The sequence below is a fragment of the Toxotes jaculatrix genome, chromosome 15 (genome assembly GCF_017976425.1).
Source record: "Toxotes jaculatrix isolate fToxJac2 chromosome 15, fToxJac2.pri, whole genome shotgun sequence".
Lineage (NCBI taxonomy): Eukaryota > Metazoa > Chordata > Actinopteri > Toxotidae > Toxotes > Toxotes jaculatrix.
Genome location: NC_054408.1, coordinates 19,781,882 through 19,799,141, shown reverse-complemented (window position 1 = coordinate 19,799,141; position 17,260 = coordinate 19,781,882). Strand labels below are relative to the sequence as shown.

The 17,260-nt window shown below is 40.9% G+C and overlaps 1 protein-coding gene across 7 annotated transcripts in view; it reads right to left on the bottom strand.

The window, feature by feature from the left end:
• adarb1b (adenosine deaminase RNA specific B1b) overlaps positions 1-17,260 on the bottom strand; it is a 101,403-nt gene that overhangs the window by 41,867 nt on the left and 42,276 nt on the right. For 2 of the 7 annotated variants that reach the window (XM_041057312.1, XM_041057316.1), the window contains exon 1: positions 174-215. The exons of 3 other annotated variants lie outside the window; for them this stretch is intronic. The gene's annotated coding sequence lies outside the window, so the exon portion shown is untranslated. Of the gene's footprint in view, positions 1-4; positions 98-173; positions 216-13,419; positions 13,439-17,260 lie in introns of those variants that run through there. 2 more of the 7 variants (XM_041057311.1, XM_041057313.1) reach the window with 2 other exon arrangements.

The following is a 17,260-nucleotide window of genomic DNA, read 5'->3' as shown; positions in this document are numbered from 1 at the left end:
AAACCTCAGTGTGTTCTCTTAGTTGCTGCTAAAAAGACAATTTTTCCTCCTTAAAGACAAAAATGTACCAGTGTTTTTTAGCCGCATGCTGAAGAACTTATCCCAAGTCACTGCAGAGACCCGACTAAAAAGCTAACATGTAGGTATAAGCATGTCCAGCGGTGCCTAAATACCTGAATATGAAGGCAGATGAAAAATGTCCAGGCAGGAGTGGAGTTACATTGCCTTGTGAGGAAGTCACGTTCCTAAAGCAACACTCACTGAACCTCATCTTCTGCACAGAGTTTGGCAAGAGCATGAGAGGGAGAGAGAGAGATTGTGTGTGAGAGATTAGTAGAGACAGGAGGGGAGAGCCTTTGAGAGCTTTTAGAGCTGAGAGGTAGAGTGTGTGTGTGCGTGTGTGTGTGTGAGTTGTGGTCATATTAGGGTCTAATATGTGTGAACCTCCTCTTAACTCTCTGAAGACCGGGGTACAGGGCAGTGGGTGGATGGAAAATGATACAGGAGATTCGATTAACTCCACAGAGGTGATTAGAAAAAGACAGCAGAGGAGTAAAAAGCCACTTGACACCCGGCTGGACAAGAAACAAGTCAGAGGTTGATTATGAAAGAGAAGGATTATGAAAGAGAGACAGAAATCCAACTGCGTGTGATAAGAGCAGTGCGTGACTATAAACCTCGACTCCCGGTCTTCAGCCAAAAATTAGGCCAATGGCTTGGTAACCACTGGCAATACACACACACGCTCGCACAAACACACACAGGCTAGCCGGGGTCCTGATAAGCCATTAAATGCTACCCCTCCCTCTGACCTAGCTTTTCACATATACATACACACACAGGGACAGTTTTAATTAATGCATCACTTAATTACATGTGAGTGACTTTATTGTGACTGATTGTGTGTGTGTGTGTGTGTGTGTGTGTGTGTGTGTGTGTGTGTGTGTGTGTGTGTGTGTGTAATAATTCAAGGGAGATGGAAGCTGGATCACCATGTACTGTTTTTCTCCATTACGAATGTCTGGCAATGTTTTTGTTTTACTGACACTTGTCCAGCAGAGGGCAGTAATGCCTCAGGATAACTGATATTATGCCATATGTACACATGGATTAATGGATGTTTTTATCAGCCTGCATATCTGAATCAGATTTTCAGTGTACTGCTGCAGCTGAATAGCACATAATTAATGTTGCATGTCCTTGAATGTATAGGAAGGTCAAATGGGATCCCATCCACTTACTTCACCTTTCTCACATTGACGGCTTCCAGGAGTTAGTGTGTGTGAGTGTAAAAATAATAACACATTTGAGTTAAATAGGCATAAGCCTGAGCAGAAGGTGCTGACTGTGAGAACACAGCAGATCAAGCACTCTCGTACACACTAGGATAAAAACAGTGATTTAGAACGGCTGCCAGTGCATTAAAAAAATGTCACACTGTTCTGGCAGTTTTCATTTTCGAAATAAGAAGCCAACAGCCAGCCCACGAGCTCAGAGAAATGAACTTGTTCGGGGACATTTTTAATATTTTCTGTAAGTCGGTGCTATTTGACTGAAAAGGTGTTTTATAACAGGTTTTCAGTAAGGCTTTTTATAAAAAGTCTACTGGGGGTGTTCAAAGGCATGTGGCTGCGTTTGCAGCTTGTTTTTTCTCATCAGTACTTTTCTCTATTCATATTCACCCTCTGTATGCCATCTATATGCCATTTTAAAGGAAGGATTCTGTGATGCTGAAGTGAAGAATTCTGGGTAGCCAGTGTAAGACTGTATGTGATACATTTGAATGTTTAGTATTACAGAGCTGTATTAAGCCCCTGACAGAGATGCTACCAGCTTGATACTGCACTAACAACACCTACTGATTGGTTAGGCTCTGTGAAAGGTGGAATCTTCAGGGGACAGTGTGAACTTTCCCGTTTGTTATGGCTTCCTGACGAAGCTCCACGGTGGCGGGTGAAGAAGCAGCTGGTGGCTCCACATGTATCAGAGGAACCACCTGGCCTCGACACCCTTGCCAACAGTGAGCGTTAGCAGTGACAAAAACTGCGCTGCATGGGAAACAGCCATTATGAAATCAGGAAGAAAATAAGGGTAAATATCAAATTATAAATGAACAAAAACTTAAAAAGTGTAAAGTTTTTTCAGCCATGACGTTAGCAGAACTAAGCTTTAATGTATTCTATGTGGCACCACTGAAGTCACACATATACGTGGACATGGACATAAATATTGTCAGTCTAATGTGAGGCTAATACACACAAAGCAAAACACACACGTGTAAACACACCCATCCAAGAATTATCTATAGACTAATCAGACAGCCAAAATAATCTCGTGACTTCTAGTAGCTTCCAAAAAAATCTGATCATACACTTTATTTCGGAAACCCCATTGCTTATTTTACATCATTTATCAGCTGCTATATTTTACTGTTTGTGACTCTAAACAGGAGCCTGTTTCTATTCTAAATAAGTGGGCCTGTAAATAGGAATTACTTAATTCTTCCTATGGGAGTTCCCTTTGGTTCCCAAGCCTACCATCAGCTTCCAGTGCTGGGTGTGGTCCCCTCCCTAACCAACCCTCCAGCTCTGTGCCTGCGACACATCCACACCACTGCTTGTGGCTTTGGGTTTTTGGCAGGGGCTTGACCAGCGGTGGTGTGTGTGTGTGTGTGTGTGTATGTACAGTATATGTTTGTGTGCATGTGTGCTTGATGCAGGCACGAAGAGAACAATGGGCAGCTCTGTGTTAGCCCCTCTGGCAAGATATATACTTGAAGGGCAAAGCCAACAAGCTATAAGGGAGGAAGGGAGGGAGAAGGGCAGCAGACCTCAAGCCACACAAGCTACGTTCACACTGCATGCTTTTATGAGTGCTTATGAAGGGCTTTACTTCATTTTACAGAGTTTAGACAATATTTCATACCAATATAAACCAACAGGGATGTCATTACATACATGTCCAGAGTACCCATAACAAAAGACACGACATCCCCTTTAACTCCAATGCTTTCGTTTACCTTTGAGATTTGACTAACAACCTGAGGTGCTCCGCTGAATACCGATCAAGTTGAGCTATTTTGATTATGTTTCACAGTTGTCATGTTGTTCTTCATGTCAACTCAGGCTCAGCCGAGCTGCTGCAGGCAACATTTTAACAACAATCTCAGAGAAATCCTTAAAAAAAAAAAAAAAAAAAAAAAAAAAAAAGAAAAATTGCATGTTGTCATGGCAACACTTCCAAAATCCAAGTTGGGTGCTCAGGTTCCAGTTACAGGTAGGCTGAATGTAAATTTGGAACACTCACATCAAACTTTCTTTGCTTTTCACAGTGCTGAGCTGAGTTCAGGTGAAAAAGATAACTGAGACACTTTCAGTTATAGAGTGCAACACAATCACGACACAATTCACAAAAATATCAACACAATTCACATGACTGTCTGACACTGTAATCCAGAACAATTCATAATGAGCAGCGTTTCCCTTCAGGGAAGCTCAGGGACATTTTAATGGTAAATTGATGTGATGAAAAACTGTGTGTGACACACATAAGCGAGCTGCTCATCATCTGCAACAGAATTTCTGTCCTGCCCCCTGTCATGCTGAACCAAAGTACGTTTCTCCTCACTTTTCATATTCCTCCCTGTGTTATTATATGTTACAACACAGACGTCAGCATTTTGTCCTAAGACGAATGAGCCTCTTTTCTCAGCCAATTTATCTTTCTACCCTGCTGTGTGCCCTTGTTGACGGCACAACCTTTCATTTCCTGTGTTAGAGCGAAGAAGGGGAAAACTTGGGAAAGAAATGGATCTGGACACAGAGGAAAGGACAAAAGAAGAGAGGGGTATTTAATTATCAAAGCAAGGACAGATGTAATGAAGTCGACTGAGGTGGACAGAGAAACAGACACAGATGGACAAAAAGGACATTAAAAGACAACAATTACAAAAATTGGAAATGCTTAAATATCTTAGGTCAATAACCAACTCAATAAGAATTTCAGTACTAGAGTCAGATATATGTCTATGGAAGCCTGTCCTGAACACACACACACACACACACACACACACACACACACACACACACACACACACACACACACACACACACACACACACACACACCACAAGGTTTTTACTGCACTGCAATGCGGTGTGACATCGAGGATAATGACTGCACACACACACAGACACACGTGTGACTGCAGAAAAACACCTCTGAATACACAAAGGGACGTCAAGGTGAGCAAGCATGGTCACCCACAGTTTAAAAGGGATTTTCAGTCCATACACAGTTGAAAAGCTTTTTGAGGTCATTTGTTATTGGACTACATGGAGGAGCCGTGAGGACATTATGACAGGTAAGTGTCATGGGCTGCAGTAGACTTTGACTGGTCCCCATCATGTCATGACTATCAGTTAGCAATAAAACTGCATCACTGCAAATTACAGTCCTCTTACCCAAAGGCCAGATAGGTTGTTTGACCATTCCCAAAACAGCTAGTAGATGCTAAATCTGCTCCCTGGAGCTGAGACGAACTTAAGAGTAAGCAATCGCTCTTACATTACACAGACTCTTTTGATTCATTGTTAATGTTAGAGTATTGATTAATGTGGCTTTACAGTTTTGTTAAATGTAGCCAACTTAATTCAGTTATTTCATTTTTAACTGGACAAATGTTTAGTTTAGCTACGTCCAGTGGAGAAAATTGATGCTGGCTTTTACAAATTTCTGTCCCATCCAGCTTATTCATTTCTCACACTGATGATCTATTTCAAAGGGTCTACCTTTACAACCTGGAGAGGTCTTAACATGATAGGCTACATTTTTAATGGTTCAAGTAATAATGCTTGTGCTTTTGCATCAAACCTCTCTCAGCAGGTACTCTACGAGATGCTACCAGCTTGGCCCCAGTTCGTAACAAACATGATTTTCTGCATTTAGGCTTCAGAAACAATGGCAGCATATGAAATGGCCATCAAGTGATTTGTCTGGTTTTAGACCCTGAAAACACCTTTTAACAACAACAAAAAAAAAACATGCTGTGACACTTTGCTGAACCCGTGCCAAAAATAAGCCATACAAACTCTCCCTTTCCACCCTCACCTGCTCTGGTGGGAGTATGCCTGCAGCTTGGCGAGAAGGGTCCCCATGCAGGTGTACATCTGAGAGCGTGTGTGTGTGAGTGTATCAAAGAGTGCATGTGTGCGTACATCTCCTCTCTTGGTGTTTCTATCTGGGTCAACCATCTGGGGAGCTGCCAAGTCCTTGGTAAAGTGGGCAGCTGGCCATCACAGCTGGCTTGCAATCTCAAACACACACACACATATACAGAGTAAAGCGTAGAGCCACCAGGTAACATCTGTATTGCCACCGCCCAGAGCAAGCATGCAGTACTGCCACCTGAGCTCTCATTATGTTGGAAGCTGAGAAGTGAGAGGACTTTGTGTGCGAGCTTGTCTGTGTGAGGACAAAATGCTTGAGAATTAATCTGACTGCAATTACGGTGGAATGTGTAAATGCATGTTTATGTATGTTCGCATACGCAGACATGTTCCTTTGACATTGGGGTTCATTCTCATTGGACAGGAATGTGGAGTTCACGCTAATTAACCACTTCCAAGACTGAGACTAAATCCAGTCTGCACAACCTCTCCACCCTCCTTCTCTTTCAGCCTTTCTGTTGTACAATTGCGGTTCATGCTTTCCCACACCGCTTCTATTCAGTGGTCGCAGATAGGATTACAACAGAGGTACTGGAAAAGTAGGCCACGACATGTTGTGCTCACATTTGTGTGTGTGCGTGTCTTACGTTGTGAGCGTGTGAGATGACACAACATAAAATCAGGGTATCCAGTAAAGTAGGCTAAAGCTTACACCTGGTAAAATGAGAACCATTTGTGGGAAGTCTTTATCAATATGACCTTTTCCTGGAGGACCAGCAAACGCACACATGTACACAAACACTTGAACGCTTGAGGGAACATATGCTCTGTTGAGTTTCTCAAGGCAATGAATAGCCCTTTAGACACAGACATTTTTAGCCTCCTTTATAGGGTTCACATTTGTCAGTTTGTCTTTAAAATCAATTACAAAGACAAGTGCAGTATTTCTGTGTGAGACTGGAAGAACTAACTGGAAAGGTCTGTGGGTGTTGTGCAGCCAGTTTAAGTCCAGGTGCAGGATAAAAGTGGACCTGAAGCCCAAATGGAAAAATGTATTCAAACACTTACAAGATAATCGTTTATTACAATCATGGCCTTCATCGGATAATCCCTGACAAATTGCCTCAGGGAGATGTAGCTCCAAAGAACTGGGAGCTGAAGTCCAGTGAAAAGAGATCTTTTTATTTTCACAGATATCTTTTTTTTTTCATAGGTGCTGCCAAGTGGATCTGGATCCCCCCCACCCCTTCATATTAATAAAGCCCCAGCAGTTTTCTGTCTTACACTCTGGGGAATAAATGAAGCGAGATCTGTGGCGATGCGGCAAAGCTACCAGACAACTTGAGCTGTGCGATCAATTCACCAACAACTCGGTAACAGTCTCCTTCCCTGGATGATAACTACTGAGATGTCACAGAGGAGGGTGTATTTAACCCCTACCAGCTCCACTATGTCTGCTCAACGCTGCATATTTGGGCATTGGATATCTCATCTCCCTTGAGTTAATGTCAAGAAGAACAAGAAAACAAAACACAAAAATTTAGAAGTCGTCAAGCTGAAGTATATCCCTAAAAGGAGCAATTAACAATCACACACCTGAAAGAATGATCTTGGGAAAGCAACAATAGTACCGTATAGAAAACAAAGTGCCAGCCTCCTGGTGTGTTGTTATTGGTGTCACTGTACCACAGAGTGGGAAGTGAGGCATGGGCAGATGTGCCTGTGGCGCCTAAGCCTCAATCCCTCTGCCAGGCCTCCCTTCCCCCCACCATCCCACTTCCTTGCTTTCCACTCTTTGTTTTTTTTCCCCTCTTTCTCCAAGTCTTCTTCTGTCTGCCTGACACACGCCAACACAAACATGGTTGTTTCCTTTTAGTGCTGTGTGTGTAAGTCTTAAATGATTGAACGTCTTGCTCCCAGAGGCCAACAGCAGGAAACTATGGGTGCACCGGGCACATCACAGGTGTGTGTGTGTGTGTACACTAAGTGTATCCCAGGTGAAGCCCTCCAATGATAAATGCACGTTAGAGAAAAGACAGGACTATCTATAAAGAAGATGAAGTGTACAGCCCCCTTAAAACACACATGAGCTGCAGGAAGTGAGTCAGTATCAATAAGATAGGGTGGGGGAACATGTTTCTGGGATTGCCATCTGGCCGCGGCTGCCTCAGGCCTGCTCTACTATGGACCAGTGAACAAAGCTGGTCTGATTTGCTCACTGGCTGCTTTCTATCTGTCTACTTGTCTGTGGAAATATCTATTTGGTGTTTGTGTGACCGCCTGTTGCCTTGGCAATTCCAAGAACTGTGATGATGACAACTGCAATTTCCAAAAACACAATAGGTTCTTTTTTTTTTTTTTTTGGTTTTGTTTTGTTAGAGGTAAAAGGGCCTCCAGACAAGAAGTGCTGCAGAATCAGTAACAAAATGCATGATGTACTAATGAATCACTGATGAAACTTTCCGGGAAGAACACAAAAAAAAAGAAAAAAAAAAGGTTGGTTTGCTCTCATTCTCTGCTCTACGTTTGTTTAGTCGTTGCATTCTGAGAAAGATTTAAAGCCATTATACTGCAGCTCTTCGTCTGACATCGCCTTTCACCAGGCAAAGGCCATGGTTACATAAGGGTTACTATTTTAGTTTGGTAACAGATTTCAGGCAGTGCCGCATCCCTAATAGCCATTTTTAAAGTACACTAAAGTATACACACTTTCTCTCTCTCTTTTTTTTTAAAATCGATTTTTATCCCTACTGATTTGGAATGTGAACGTCCTTTATTAATTATTTGTGTTTCTGTTATTGTCTGCTATGCTTTCTTGTTTTATTAAGCATGCAGTTTTTTTGACACTTAAAGGAAACTGCCTTGCTTTTTAATTAATAACTGTAAAGCATCGTCACCTGCCTGTGTAGAGCTGCACAGTGGGCTGAAGGACTAATGATTCAATGTGATACCAACATGCTGACTCAGGAGGGTTTCAATGTCATTTGCCCATTTGGTCATTCAAGGTAAAACAGAGACAGAAATAGAAGAGAATGAGGGGGCAGATAAACAGCAGAGACAATGAGAAAGGCAGAGAGCTTATGATAGAGTGGAAATGGCACTAGGAGCAAATTTAAATGTGAAACTGAGTGCTTTGTGGATGCAGAGGAGGAGGAGAAAGGTGAACCAACTGAAAACTGCCATCTATGCCTTGTGAATCTTTTGCTTCTGTTTGTTGACAATGAAAGAATGGATTTTGAAATCACAGGCACTTACAGGCATTATCACTGAGCACTCAGAATCCAGACCTACAGCATCTACTACTGTGGGGTTTAATAACCAAACAAAGTGGCCAGTGATTTAAAAGTCACAAAATATGACAGTGAAGATGTTGAAGAGGTGACAACAAAAACAGACTGGCTCCCAAACTGAAGAAGGGAGGGCTGTGAAGGCTTAAAGACACCCTGTGGAGTAATCTAATGCACAAAGATGTTCGCACTATTTTTTTTTTCTCATCAAAATGAAGCGTGTATTCTTCAGGCCTGATAAATGTGTTGAATCCTTTGCCATGAAAAACATTATCATTGTCATCCATTATATGTAGAAAGTTGCAGCAAAGAATGTGTGTATGTGTTAATGTGTGCATGTAAAAGAACCTGACAGTAAAAGTTTGAGCTAAGTGCTCGACTGCTTTGACAAATGTGAAAATGGAGCTGACATAACGGTTCAAATTTTACTGATGTGTGTCTTGAAATAGCTTCAACCCGATCCAGCATCTTGTTCAGCGGAGGCTGTTCAGTGCGAACAGACACTGAATGTTTTGCAAATTGCACCTTAAAAGCTACATTTGAGTTGCAATGGAGAAGCTCGCCCTTCTCTCACAGTGTCACTGCAGATTCACTCCATTTGCTCCAAATTCTTTCTGTCAGACACAGACGCTTCACTACTGACAGGAAACAACATAACAGAACCTGAACTGATTCTGAAATAATCATTTTAACCCAATTTGAATGCAAGCCAGATTCATTGGACTGACAGGACAATCAATTAGAGAAACTTTCTCTATCATTTCCGTTTAAGCACATCATCACTTCACTTATGACAGTCTAATCAATTCAAACTGGCCCTTGATTCGGCTTTTGGCGCTTGTGTGCATGTGTGAGAGTCTAGTTGTGTGTGTGCACTGCTTGTGTGTGTGTGGTTTTGGGGTATTCGTGGCACAGAGCAGCAACAGCAGCAGATGTGCGAGGTAATTTGGAGCCCCGTGAGATGCTCTCTGATGTGTTACAAAGAATTATGGGTAGATTTGCTGCCATTGAACTTGAGTGGACTTCAATGACACAATGATCCACACACACACACGCACGCACACATGCACACACGCACGCACACACGCACGCACACACGCACACACACACGCACACCCCTACACATTTCTGTTTTAGCTAGCCTTGACCTTCTGGCTCACATTTTCGGATGATGGTCAGATTCACCTTTACTGAGGCAACAAAAAACAAAGCTCTGTTCCAAATACAGGGCCACTTGCGAAGCACTCAGAGTCTTTATTTATTAAAATAAGCCGCTTACACAAGCTGCAGAGATGTATGTAAAGCAATGCTCACTGTTACATTCATTTTGCTTGCTTTGGTGTGTACTCATTCATTTGCATATACCCTAAATCCCAGACTGAACGAAAACTGATGTAGGTTGAACTGTGTGTACACACTGTACACTGTACACAGACTGGCACTGGTGTGGTAAAACGCTCCAGGCCATGTTTATATAACTAGTTTCCTAACATGGGAATGGGTCACACTCATGCAGCAATGATAACACAATAGAAAAAGACACAGAGACAGGGGGAAAAAAACAAAGTGAAGTCAAGATGCTTAAATGCTGACTTGTTGAACAAGGTATGGTTTATATGGGCATGATACACTGTTGATATCACCATACACAAATGGTGCTTGTAATTACAGTGGAGTGTGAGGGAGGGGAGGCTGCAGCAGAGCTGAAATGAAATGACATAATGGGACAAACTAACATCTAAAAAGGTGGGAAGTGGTAGAGACAAGCTGAAGCAAACAGACTGTTGGCAGCAGCATTTTTGACATGAGCAGACAATGAGGTCATGGGCTGCCAAGGCAGTTTTTTGTTGTTGTGGTTCTTGTTACTGCTCACCCAGGGCCTTTGACGGCACCCCGCCATAGCATAGCTTTGGCCAAACTGATAATGGCTTACCTCAGGACGTTTGGGGATTCTGATCTGATAGCAACTAGGTCTGTTGTGATTATTTTCAACCTCTCTCTATCAATTTCTCTATCACCTACAGAGACACCAAAGTAATGATGTTCACTTCATACAATATAGAGCACCGCACAGACCAAAACACACCAGCTCTGACCTGGGGGAGATACAAAATGGAGGCGGGAGGGAGAGAACAAACAGTGTTAGGAGGAGGCAGAGAAGAGATTCCCTCCACTGAAACAAGTGTCCACTGTCCACAAAAACCTTTCCCAGTGAGGAGTTCACAAACAAGGGCGAAGATCAACTTCATCCTTATTTATGTATTATAATCATATTTATGTCAACAGTCAGCCAAGAGTACATAATGTCATCTGACTGCTTAGAAAGGCACTGAAACATGCCAGCAAATTTCTGTCATTTCTGCATGCAACATTCAGGAAGAAGCCATTTGTCGCTCTATCACATCAATTTTTCATATATTGACTGAGCAGTCACAAATGGGCTGGCATTCAACTACATCACAACATGTAGTACAGTACATATGTTCAGAAGGGAGCCAAAAACTACAGTGGCAAGGGGAAGTAGACATGCTCTGCCAATCTCTTTTTACTAAATATAAACAGGCAAATGTTAGACATCTCTTGCAAAAAAAGAAACTTAAAAAATGAAACTGTTCTTCATTACTTTACATGTCCCCTCACATTCCAATGAAATCTCCTGATATAAAGGTTAAGATTTTACAGTTAAGTCTTGAGTCAATCTCCAATGTCAACATCAGAGCTGATGAAGGCATTTTAATGACACTGTAGCAGCTATATAAAGCCTGGCTCATTTTGAGCTTTTGTTTATAGTAACCTATTAAGCTCCAGGTAAAATAGCTGTGAAATCTCCCCTATAGTGCTCTATTAAAAAACCAAAAAAAAAAAAACCCTGAACATTTTTCTACTGTGCAACTCTGCCGGTGCAGAGCGACACAAACAAATAAACTGCAGGAGGCAGTTTCAATTAATGATAACTGCAGCAAGCAAAGTGAGCAGAGCTGCTTTTAGGCACAAAATAGTAGTTCTACTGCATTTACGTCTATTTCAGGGGACATTCTGTAGATGCCTCTAAAGTGCTCCTGTTGTTTGAAAACTGCATCTGAACTACAGTATTTTTGCTGATACTAGGGATGAGGAGTGGCTGTCCAAATCCCATCACAGCCTTCATGCAACAACACAAGACTTTCTTCTCCTTATGGACACAATACAAAACACAAGTAGAAACTGTAATAGTAAAGCTGGCAATATTTTTTTCTTAATTCAGAGTTAAAAAAGAAAGAAAGAAAGAAAGAAAATACTTGGCAGTAGTTGAAAGCAACCATCATGTTTCTCCAGTTTTTCTCAGCATCCAGATTTTGCTCTGCAGCAGTTTGATAAACGCAGCAAACACATGGTTTAATGTCCAACTCGTGTCAAAAGCCATGAAAAACAATCTTGATCCAAAACCTTCTGTTCATCATGAAAACAAATTTCACAAATATATATATATATATATATATATATATATATATATATATATATATATATATATATATATATTTATATTTATATTTATATTTATATTTATTTGTTTACAGCATTTACTTTCCTGTAAATAGAAGACCTGAACAAGCAAAGCAGCCCACAACAACCCACCTCCTGCCAACATACACAAAGCTGATAATGAATGACTCATCAGTGCTAATTTGCTGTGCTAATTTTATCAGCAAACTTCACAGGCTTGAAGAAACCTCGCTATGGCAGAATGGATGAACAGCATGAGGCTTAACGCCAACACGGTCGGTCATACTGTCAAAGAACCGCCGTGTCGTGCGTGCGCTGCTATGCTGACTCCCTTTTAAGCACCATACATATTTTTGCTATCACACCCCAACTGACCAATTTCTCTGTGTACATGGGATACATCACTTCCACTTAGTCTACTCCTGCAACTCCTAATACACTGACAATCTTTGAAATATGACAAAATGTGAGTGCTGATTACTGCTGAGCTCACCTACTCTTTCTGCTATCCACATGAATCCTAAAATAATGAACTTTGCTATTAAAAACATGGCACATTGGTAACCGTCTTGTTCAAGCAGCACGGCTCTCACTGCAGTGCCAGCCAACCAGCTGGACCATTTGGACACGTGTGTGTGTGTGTGTGTGTGTGCGTAGCAGTATGTCGACCTGGCATAGCTATTCCACTTCTTTTAGTTCTTATATAATGGAGATCATTCCAGAAAAATGTGACAGCACACTCATGCCATGACGCAGTAACGCTGAAAGGGCCCACTGCCTCAGGGAGAGAACAACATCACTACAGATCACAAATGTTATTCACTCAATAGAGCCGATAAAATACACACACAAGCATACACTTGTAGCCGTACAAACACAGGCAACAAATGCCTGCAGATGCATCTGTAGCACTTTTAAAAGGTTTGCTTACTTGTAATAAATCTGTGCTTGTTTTTAATTCAAGCTTTCACTTTGACTGTGGTTCAGTCAGAGATTGATTACTCTAGTTTATGAGAGAAAAAAAAAAAAAAGAAAAAACCCTGAAGCCATATTCAGAGACTCAGAGCCTGTGATTTTTTTTTGTATTGATCATTTCAGTCAGGTGCCACAACTAGAGGGAATGGACAACAAAGTCATTAACTGTCATTTAGAGTGAAATAATAAAGTTTCATTTGTATTTTTTTTTCTTCCAAAACTGAAATAGGAACCATTTCAAAAGTTTGACACCTACTGTGCTTGTAAAAAGGATTTTTGTCATTACTGAAGGTAACTGACTCACAAATTTTACTTACAAAATAACATGTCAAAACCTGCCATTCAAGCTGGCTAGTTAACAAAACCAAATATCAACCACAGACAATTCAAAACCAGCATTACTGAAGTGGGTACTGTTTGTCCGCGATGCAGAAAGATAGCAAGAGAATGACAGTGGGGGGACAGTGAATCAAGTGTTTTGAGGCACTCTGTGTGTTTCAACATCACCTAAGGAGAGCAATCTGCCACAGTGTCGGGCTGGGGTTTTCCCTGCCAATCTAAATCTAAGGTGCACAAATCTGAAAAAAAAAAAAAAATGTTAAAGTGTTTAGTTTTTAGTTTATATTATTCATAACCACCTAAAACCTTCACCTGAGAAGCAAAGTAAACAGCTTGAAAAACACTGAGCACAAGGATAAAATGCTAGGCATGCACTTTGACTTTAAGTGAGACTTTGTTGCTTTTGATAGATGGAGTAACACATTCTTCCTCTAACAAAATAAAAGTTCAATTCATAAGCAATAAAATACCTCCTTCTTCACTTCAGTACACTCAGGCGTTTTGCAGCCACAGCATTACTTGGTCTGGTAGGACCAGAGGCTTCTCCTGGGTGATGTTTGCAAACTTTAGATGGATTTAGCTTTGTAATTGACATTACTGATGTCAGTTTATGACTTCTTCTCTACTTGTGTTGCTGTTACACTGCATTATACTCTTTGCCATAATCCTCTAATTGTTGTGGCCACAGTGGTTGTTACACAGCTTCACTTTCAGTCTCCTCCTCAGCAGCAGGGACAGAGAGATCCTTGCAAAAGCACTTGCTCCAGAGTGCACATGACCTTAGACTGAGGCGACGGTTCACCTTTCAGCACAGCAGTGACCCCAAGCATACAGCCAAGACAACACTGGAGTGGCTTCAGGACAAGTCTCAAGACTGTCCTTGAGTGAACCAGGCAAAGCCCAGACTTAAAGCCCACAGAGCATCTGTGGAGAGACGTGAAGATGGCAGTTTACAGACACTTCCCATCCAATCTGACGAAGCCTGAGAGGATCTGCCAGGAAGAATGGGATAAACTTCCTAAATCCAAGTGTGCAAAGCTTGTTGCGACTTACCCAAGAAGATGGAAGCTGTAACTGCTGCCAAATGGGCTTCTACAAAGTACTGAATCAATGGTCTGAATAATTTTGTAAATGAGAGATTTCAGAAAAAAAAAAGTTCTATCTAAAAATGTGAGTTCACAATTAAATCTACAGCACAATAAAGTGTTCAAAAAGTGAAGCCACATTATCCGAAATGTTCTGTATAAAATAATGTGTTGAATAAAAGACTGAGAAGTAAGTAGTTAACTAAGAGCTCTAATATAAGACTGAAGTTTTTCTATATTAGCATGATTTGATTTGAGTTTAACTTTCAAATGGCAAGAGTCACAATTTCAGCTTTAACTTATTTAATTAATAATGTCTTGACATGTTCTAAATCAAAGTTTAAGCCAGTAACCATTTGTTTCACCGACTATATAGAAATGGCCAGTAGGATAATGTCATTTCTTTCGGTTGGTGAAATGATTAATATGCTTAATATGCTCACTCTCTCTTGTAAACTTTTCTCTGACTGACTGATTTTAAAAAGGAGGACTTCAAAACCAAGCCACTCCATCATCTCATCTGATGCTATGAATGTGGAAGCAATACATTTTTGTAATTATGCTTGGTCCAATCATACAATGACTGCACCAAGCATACATATAATGATTGTATCTGGTGTAATATTACGTACGCCACTAATACGAGCCTCAAGTTTAATTAAAATATAATAAATCATGAATATAATAAATCATGTCATATTTAAGACTACACACAGACTAATGGGTCCATCTGCCCACACGTCCCAGCTCTTATGAAGCTGCGATTGGAGAAGTTGAGATAAGGTAGGGGTTACCACTACAGACCTGCCACCGAGATACATGCAGCACCTGCGTAATCTATCTTAGACCCCCCGTCCGATCGCCTGCTCTGCCATTCTGCTTGGCTACCCCTGCTCTCTGACTGAAAGGTTTGCTGTGTGGTGGTGGGGGGTGCTTAGCTTATTGAAAACCTGGAGCGCACACAAACAGCTCATGCATGCACGATGTCTGATATACACTCCATCTCTATTAATATTTGAAATCCTGCAGTTCAATCTCTTATCACTCCCCTTCTCCCCTCCCTCTGCTACCCCCGAGAGCAGCTCCATACAATCCATCTTGTTTGTATTGACTGCTCCCTCAGAGAGGCAGGGGGTACTCAGTGATTCATTGAAGTGTAAAGTGAAAAGAATCTGTCATCATCCGTGGTTGCAAAATGCTTTCTAAAGCCCAATTTAGGCAGGATTTATATTGCAGGGGTACGTGGGAGGTAAAATATTAGCCATGCTGCTTTGTAATGATAACATGGGTTGGAGGTTAACCTGCAGTAAGGTATACCAGGGCTTTCGTCAAACTGTGTTACTTTCATTCCCATCACATGACTTCTCCTCTTCAGGTTAGAGACGGACGGTCACTCGAGAGAATGCAACCGCTGCCATTTAAGAACAAAGTAAGTTTGTAGCAAATGGTAAGCGACAACCAGCAAATCTTGAAGACACTGTGTAAAGTCTGCATGAAGACAGTGGTGTGTAGCCACGGAAATTTTTATTCCCATCGCAGATCAATCACATGCAAACTTCATACGGATTAGCATGTTGTGAAATACAAAAGGAACAGTGTGTGAGGAGAATCTGTACTTACACTGTGAAATACACATTAAACCACGTGTAAAACCCTGTCCCGAGCTACATGTAAGTCATGTACAACAGTAAATGCTTTCCCCGTTAACCGTCTTTGTATTAATTAACAAAGACAGAATAGGTTTTCAGTATGCAAATGAATTTCAGTCACATTCCTCAGGTGTAATTTTGTTTTACTGCAGTTTTACTTCTGCATTTGAATCTGTGTAACAGTGCACATTAGACTGGTTTTATAATGTGGCTGTTGATGTTTACATGGAATACTTATTAACACTGAAGTGTGCTTTTTAAAGTTACCTGTTGTAATTATGCAGATCATGCACACATTTAATTAGCTCTCACTCTGGCTACAATATAGTTCCAAAGAGCTTGTCAACAACAATCAAGCTGGCTGACTATTTCCTTAAAAGTATGGTACTTATCATGACAGCCATGTCCTAACATGAAGAAAAACAAGAAAAAATAAATATATAAAAAATAAAAACAGAAATAAATAAAACTCTCACAGACTAAAGTTAAAATAACTACTGCATGTCAACAAATATCTTTGCTTTGCGAACAACAATCTGACTATGTTTTACCACATGAACCCTATTGGCCTCTCAGGTCATCTGGTAGCTTCTTGCGAATCATTCCCAGAGTCCAGAATAAACATGGAGAAGCAGGGTTTAGTTTCTATGCACCACATAACTGAAACAAACTTCCAGAAGATTTCCCAGAATCAGACTACCTTTAAAGCCAGGTTAAAAACATTTTATTCCTTCACCTCTGACCAAATCTGAAGCACTCACCATACACCACCTTACTTTTGAACTTTGTTCTATTAGTTTTTGTTGTTTTTAACCACTTCCTTAGTTTCGCTCCTTGACCATACACAGTTCAGCTCTATACTAAGCTTTGACCTAGTCTTGCTAATTTGTTTTTTAATGCTATATTTCCCATTTAATGATTCTATTTGTGTAAAGTACTTTGAATCACCTTAGGGTATTAAATATACACAATAAATAATGCATTGTCTATACATCTTCTGATGTTCATAGCTGTTCGAACACACACACACACACACACACAGATTCTCTGATGATTTCAGTTTCGTGATAATGAGTTGAGTATCATCATTTTTTGGGCCTGAGCCAATTCCATTTTAAAACCAATTCAACCTCTTCTTCTCTGCTGCAGTTAAACACTATTGTTTAAACATAAAGACAAGTAAATGTAACATTCACAGACGCACACACACATCTCAACAAATGCACAACCATTCTTTCTGTATCATACACACTCTCTCGCAGTCTCCCTATATCC